Consider the following 7,856-nt stretch of genomic DNA (forward strand, 5'->3'; position numbering starts at 1 on the left):
TCTCTGTATGCAATCCTCCTGTCTCTCTTCTCCATCTGTAGCAACAATGGAGACTACATGTCAAAGAAAACGGCATCATTAAACATAATTGTCTAGCACCTGCCACATTGACATATAGACCCATTCTAGCTCATTCGTAGCCCACAATAGGAACTAGGAATTATCTGTTGTAACCCAGGAAATGCTGTAAAAACTATAAGCAAGACCCCCTTCCTGGATACATCTGGGACTCCATTGCTCCCCTCCAAGGTTTGACCAGAGAGAGTGGTAGTGAATAAACTTCTATCCCATTCCTTTCCTCTTCTATTTCTCTCTGCTACTGAGACTTAGCCCAAGAACCAGAATGGCTTTTAACCTGTTTTCTGATTGATAAGAACTGCCACCATTGATATTCTTTCTTCTATGTGTGCAGTGGGGTAGGAAATAGGCAAGAGAACCATGAAAAAAAAGTAAGATTTCAAAGCACAGGAAACACATCAGGTTAAACTTCAATTTTTTTCAGCCCAGTGAGAACATAAATATAGTGATTGATAGTGAATCAATGGGTCTTTTATAAGCCAAAGTATAAGATTATATTCATAGGATTATAGGAATCCACTGATGGAAATAATATGACTTGTACTTTTAGACTAAATGTATATTTGGCTTTATTTTTGGCCCACACTGACTGAAGAATTAAGTACAACATTAATGTCAGTTCCTTAAGAAGGGTCTGTAGAAGTTGGAATGATTACATAGAATATATGCAGTATCTCCCTTTAAACTTCCCCCAAAGTTCTAAGTCATAGGAAAAATAGCTTCTACTCTCTCAATTCTTATTGTAAGAATTCTTATTGTTACATGTAAGAATGAAAGAGACCTTGGGTCCTAGGACAATGCCTGGGAAATAAGATCATGGAAAGAACAATGGCCAACTGAGAGTAAATTAAACACAGAGTGGACAGGACAGGCACAGGAAGCACACCATCCCATCCAATCACTGCCTCAAAGTCAGGTACAGAACGCAAGTCTGTAGTCTCCTTCAAGTGTTGTATTTTTTTGTTTGTTTTTTCATGGAGCATACAAAAGTTGAATATCTAACTACCATTTAACTATTTATCCCATTAAAAATAAAGGGTTTTTTGTTTTGTTTTTTGGAGACAAGGTCTCCCTCTATGCTGTCAATGTTTTTAGAGCCTTTCACATGGTTCTGATGATGCAGGCTCCAATTTGAGGAGGCTGAGGAAGGATATTTAGATGGGCATGAGGGAGGAACTGCATTTACAAGAGGTCATAAGAATCCGAAGACAAGTCTCGATAGCAGGACACATTTATTTTCTTTTTGCTTCTAATTTTAAAATAAAACTACTTCTCTTTTTTTAAGATGGAATTTCACTCTTGCTGCCCAGGCTAGAGTGCAACAGCACTATCTTGGCTCACTGCAACCTCCGCCTCCCGGGTTCAAGCGATTCTCCTGCCTCAGCCTCCTGAGTAGCTGGGATTACAGGTGCCCGCTCCATGACCGTCTAATTTTTTTTGTATTTTCAATAGGGATGGGGTTTCACCATGTTGACCAGGCTGGTCTCGAACTCCTTACTTCAGCTGATCTACCTACCTCGGCCTCCCAGCGTGCTGGGATTACAGGCATGAGTCACCGTGCTCAGCCAAAATAAAACTATTTTCTTGTGTATATAATAATGCATAAAAAACAAATTATTAGGAAAAATACACTATTTTCTTGTGTGCACATATTTTATCCTAAAGATATACCCAAAATCCCAATTGAAAAAGTTAAATCCCTACAGAAAAACTGAAGAATTCTCCATCTTTCCTGTCGAGGAAACATTATTAATATCCATATTATCATTGTTATTTTTAAACCATAGTATTTTGCAGAGAATCTGATTATATCCCTTAATAATTGAGAACAAAAATAATAATTTTGAATGTTTATTACATATTTCTTTTGAAATTTTAAATGGCATAGCGCATTATTAATCTGCATAATATTTTACAATGGTAATATCTATGCACACAATAATATACACAAACATGTAGGAGGTGTGTGTTCACATTTTTGGAAACGGACAGAACAAAGGGGAAGAAGCCTGCACCTCAATAGTCAGGGCAGAGACAGGCCCCTCTAGGGCTGAATTTGAGGTCAGCACCAACTGTGTGCAAAGCTGATCTGGGCCTTCTGCAGAAAAGAGGCTAAACTCATGTACCCCACCTGGCCTCACTTTCCTCCTGTCCTCTGTGAAAGAGACAGGAGAATAATGATCCCTTAGCTGCCATGTAGCAGCTGTGGCCCTTGGGCAAGTAAGTCCCTTTCCTGCTCTGAGCCTCCCACTTTCCCAAGGTTCTGAGCCACAGAGAGAGGCTAGACCTGAGGGGGACATGGAGACACCACACCTTCCCATGAAAAGCAGTGGGCATCCGTCACCACCTCCCACAGCATGCAGTTAGCCCGTTTTCCAAACTGCCATGATCTATTTCACAGCCCAGTGTAGTGGGGGAAGAACAGGACTGTGCTGGGGCTCCTGGCTGGATGTATGCCCGCTCTGCCTTTTGCTGCCAGCAATGCCTTGGCCAGGACACAGGCCCTGTGTCCCCAAGTTTTCTCCTCTGTCATATGGGAACGATGATCTCATAGGGTTATGGGGATGATTAGATGGAACAACAGCAAGGGTATAAGCAGTCAGCGGTGTAATAGGTCAGGAGAGGGTGACCTTCGGGGCTCAGCAGTGATCGGGAGAGGTGATCACAATTAGCGACTGGAGAGAGCCTCTAGGTCTTGGGAAACACTGGGTTTCGGCACAGGTGAATTGGTTTTGCAGGTATTCACTTTGAGACAACATACACACCACAGGCTTAGATACCCGGACTAGATGCTGGTGCATTATTCCTTTCAGAAAGCGTTTTAGTTTTAGTTTTGTTTTAGCGCAAGACATGAGAATTAGAAAACGATCCTGGGAAAGGTTCAGGCCTCTGTAGGCTGAGATGGGGCCCAGGACTATGTCTCTGAGGAGAGAGGAACCCAGTGAATTTTGAGGAGCACAGGGGAGCAGAGGGAAATTGCACTGTGTGTGCGTGTGTGCGTGTGTGTGTGAGCGCACACACTGCGGGGCTGGAGGAGGAAATCAGCAAGGCCCAGAGAAGGGCAGAAGGATCTTCAGGCCCGAAGGGCTGCTGCTGCATGTGGCTGGATGGCAGCACAGCGGCCTGAGGTTCCTGGGTCATTTTTGTCCCCTCGTCATGCTCATGGACTCTTGATGACTGTCCAGAGCTCTGAGGTGTGGGCCCTGCAAGCTGGAACCAAGCATGCTCTCTGCCCGTTTCTGAGGCAGTCGTTGGGACTGTGGGGCCGTGGACCCCTGCCAGGCTCGCCTGTCCCCGGGACACTCAGGATGCACTTCAGTCTCCTGTCTCCTGCAGGCACCTGCACAACCCTCCTTTTGAAGGTAATTTCAGGAGTTGTTACAGCAACACCTGTGCACTGAGGCGGACGACAGGGCCACCACAGAGGTGACACTGTGTGCAGGGAGGGGAGAGGGGAGTCGCCTCTAGCTTTGCTTCCTGCGCCCCCAGGGAGTTGCCACTCATAGTGGGCTCCACCCTCCCCCCAACAACACATTCCCTATCATCTTCCAACAGCCACTGCCACCGTGCCCAGGGCCATCCTCACCGCTGAGTCCTACACACACCAGGGACCATCGGTCACCCCATCACTTTGAGTTTCCTTCTGTCTGGGCCACATCCAGATTCTGGGATGTTTTCCACACTCGACCTCACTTTGTCTTTGACGTGCTATGGCCTAAATGTCAGTGTCCCCCAGATTTATATGTTGAAGCCTAATTCCCAATGGGGTAGAAAGAACAGGTGGGGCCTTCGGGAATGCCCTGAAACAAGATGGACATTCTCAATAATCCCCTCCTGAAGGAGGTTAGTGCTCTCATCAAACAGGCTCCAGCAACCTCCCTTGTCCCCTTCGGCCACATGAGGACACAGCTGGAGGCACTGCCCTAAGGAATGGGTCCTCACCAGGCACTAAATCCTCAGGCAATTGATCTTGGACTTCTCAGCCTTCAGAACTTTGACAATACATTTCGGGCGTTAGTAACTCCCCGGGCTAATGTACTTTCTTAGAGGAGCCCACCGGACAAGGACGGGCCCTCCCTTCTCACCTGACGTCACTTCCAGGATCCGCTCCTCACAAATATTCACCCGTTGAAGGAATGCTGTGGGTGAAGGGGCCAGGAGAAGCCCCTGTAAACTGCTCACAGGCAATCAGAGGTCCCTCAGAATGGGGAGGACAGCAAGCACGACCAGAATCTATCAGTGATGCATGACACACAGGACTCCAGCAGACCCTCACAGAAAAGGATCAAAGAGGGGAGGCAGGAGAGGGTGAGAGCCTCCTGCCCAGAACAGAGCAGTGGCAGAGGACGCAGGGAAAAGAGCCAACAAGAAGAAAGTGAGCCAGAAGATGCATCTCACAGGCCCAGAGTGGCTCTTGCTGTGTGCAGAGCCCAGGAACACCAGAAATCAGAGCTGTGTATATGGTCCAGAGGGATATTGACACTCTGAAGAACGAGTCAGTCATTGACCACATCCTGCATCACAAAACAGGGGCCTTTTCCAGAGTGAAGGCAAGGAGAGAACGTATTCACCACCCAAGAATGTATTCACCACCAAGGTGAACACACAAGATTTGTGGGACTGCCAGGCCCACCTTTTCTCACAGAGGAACAGGCTGAAGCCACATTCTGCAGGTTCCAGCAGGCTCCCAGGTTGGGGCTGTGATCAAGAATAGGAAGGTCACACTCAGGGTCGGAAAGGCCCAGAAAGCTAGGAAGTCCCTCCATCAGCTACTGTGCCCCAGGACAACCCCGTCCACACATCCCAGTGCCTCCTGCCCCAGGGAGAAGAGTCTCTGGGCCCAGGACCCGAGGTCTGCAGAGACTCAGGAGACACAGAGCCCTGGGGTTCACCACAAGCTTCATCCAAGGGTAAAATGCAAACCAGGATGAGGCATTTGATTCAGGGTCCTCCTGCACTGAGAAGAGGGAAGGACAAGAACAGCCATGGCCAAAGCAGGGCGAGTCAGGATGACGCAGAGGCCGAGCTGCAGGCACAGCTACCTCCGTGGCCGTAACCCGGGGATGCCAGGTTCCTCCGGCCACCACCTCCCCATACTCCCCAGCTGGCTTGGGAGGAGGCTTTCCATCACTATCCCGAAATTCTGCTCCAACAGTAGGCATATAGAGCTTCTGACTCTCTAGAAGCAACGTCTGCATACACCGAGACAACTTGAATGACCCCCACGTAGCGCGGCTCTCTAGTGGCGCCCTCTGTCTGGCCTCAGCTGGACTTCTGTGTCTCTTCTATCAGCCATGCTGGCTGCCGTCGAGGCAGTGCCTGGGTTTAAGGGATCCCAGGACTTTGTGCTCAGAGTGTGCAAGGCTCCACCTCACCCTTCCTGAGCGCCTGCCTGGGCTGCCCACACCCACCTGCACTGGGGAGGGGCAGAGGCGGCCACACTCATCCACATCTACCTCTTCCTCTGGGCCAACTGTTCACGGACCAATCACTCAACATACCACCCGTTCTTCATACATTTCCAAAAGAAGGAGTGAAGAACACGGTGGCATGTCCAGAAGCCTTTTTCTTCTGGAGGAAAAACAAAACTTTGACCAACGACATAGATAAACCAAATGTCTGCCCCGCTCCCTGACAATCCTTCACTTTCTGCAGCCGCGTGCAGAGGGGGACACGGACCAGGCCACTGAGGCTTCTGTGGAAACCAATCTCTCAGTCACCCTGAAAGATGGCTAAGAGCCATGGAGCTTCCTATTTCACCAAATGTGGAGGGGACGTTTGGGGGTGGCGGGCCCTGCATTCAGACGGGAAAGAAGAAACAGGACCCACTGCTGGGACCCAGGGCCAGCGGCCCCCAGGAGTCCCTGGGCACTCAGCTGGAGACGGCAGCCCCTGCATTGCCACCCACGGTGCAGCAGTCTCCCTGCTCTTCCCTTCTGTCCATCAGGACCCATGGAACTGGGCACCCGGCTCTGGGGTATGGAGAGCACACAGGAGGCCTGGCTCCTCCTCACCCCTGACTCCACAGAAATGAGTCTCAACTCAAGGTCCACTTAAAGGTCTTGGCTTTCTTTCCTGTTCCAACTCCAGAGAGGGTGCAGATGTCCACAGTGAGGGGATGGTTACTTGACCACCAGGTGTGGAGCGGCCCTGGCCAGCTGCTGGGAATCCCGCCGACCGAGGCTGTGGCTGGTGCAGGGGAAAGTGAGATCCTCTCCTCCTCTCTCCTGCCAAGAGTGGGCCAAGGAGAGAAAGGCCAGGGAAAGGTCCACTCACAAAACCGAGTGGGAAGGAGGGGTGACAGTCACAGCTTTCTACACGGAATCCTGCATGCCACAAGAAGTGTCCCCACTCCTCTTCAGGGCACCTACTTCCATGCTGGGAACACAGTATTAGACCTCGGCATGAGCCACATGTCCCTGCCCACCCCTCGCCCAGAAGGGATCAGGAACAGGAAGGAGTTTCCAGTGCCATGGACAAGCCCTGGGTGAGCACAGGATTCGGGGTCCTGCTGTGGTGGGTCCGGGGCTGACCAGAGCAGGTCCTAGAAGCAGGCGAGGTGCTGTGCAGTCTGCAGCGTAACTCTGAACTTGACAATGAGGTCTCCCCGCTGAGTGCATACCTTGAGGAAGGGAAGCACCTTTCCATGGAGTCTGCCAGGTTGCCTGCCAGTGGCATTCGTGCCCAGCTAGAGGACCAGCCACCACCCCTGCTGGCCGCAAATGTCCTTTCAGGCAAACACGGCACCTTGAGAAAATGAGGCGGGGAGTGAGGGAAGGGTTTGGGTAGGAAAGTCACCGGCTGGTACTGACAAGGACGCTGAGGGTACAGTGGTTCCATCTGAGCAGAAGTGTGTGCCAGGGCTTCTCTTGGAGCACGAAGACAATGCTGCAGGGATGGCTTCTGGCTTGGAGACTCCCTTTTGGGAAAGTGACCTGTGGCTCCCCGTAGCTGTTCTGCGTGCGACGGTGCTGAATCTCGTCCTTGTCCTTGGTGGGACCCCTTGTGCTCAGGGTGGAGGAGCACTCTGTGACCTCCCTGGACCAGGCAGCGCCACAGGAGATCCCCTTCAGGCACTCCTGCACACAGATCTGCCCCACCATCTGCAGGAAGCGTGTGGTGCTCCCGGCTCTCCTTAGACACTCTCAGCCGCTGAAGTCAACTCACCAAGCATCCAGGGGAGGCTTCTCCCTGTGCCTCTGGGTCATGTGGTCAAGGCCAATGCAGGGCAGAGGAGTGACTGCTGGAAAAGAAGAGCCCAGATGAAGTGCAGTCACCTACCTGAAGTCAGGCTCCCCTGGAAGTCCCCAAGAAATAAGTCTAGGAAGAAACCACCAGAGCCACTGAGGGCCGCTAGATACCCAGTGGGGAGGGAAATTTCGGGCAGCGCGGCTCGTCTTCATGGACGGATTGCTGCAGTGCTGGGATTTCATCACGCCTGCTATCTTCATTAATTTCTATTCCCATGAGAAAGTAAGATAGTAATGCAACATTTTATTTTATTATTATTTTTTAAGATGGAGTCTCTCTGTCGCTCAGGCTGGATTGCAGTGGCAAGATCTCGGCTCCCGGCAACCTCTGCCTCCCAGGTTCAAAGAATGCTCCTGCCGCAGCCTCCCCAGTAGCTGGGATTACAGGCATCCGCCACCATACCTGGCTAATTTCTGTGGTTTTAGTAGAGACGGGGTTTCACCATGTTGGCCAGGTTGGTCTTGAACCCCTGACCTCAGGTGATCTGCCCACTTTGGCCTCCAAAAGTGCTGGATTACAGGCATGAG

At 50.7% G+C, this 7,856-nt stretch overlaps 1 pseudogene across 1 annotated transcript; it reads right to left on the bottom strand.

Moving 5' to 3' along the window:
- Window positions 1-1,915: 1,915 nt before the first annotated feature.
- On the bottom strand, window positions 1,916-6,872 carry LOC103881780 (annotated as a pseudogene). The gene has a single exon (XR_004181215.1). The product of XR_004181215.1 is annotated as an uncharacterized LOC103881780 (transcript).
- Between the last annotated feature and the right edge of the window lie 984 nt (window positions 6,873-7,856).

This window comes from Papio anubis, unplaced genomic scaffold (assembly GCF_008728515.1).
Source record: "Papio anubis isolate 15944 unplaced genomic scaffold, Panubis1.0 scaffold1282, whole genome shotgun sequence".
Taxonomy (NCBI): Eukaryota; Metazoa; Chordata; class Mammalia; order Primates; family Cercopithecidae; genus Papio; species Papio anubis.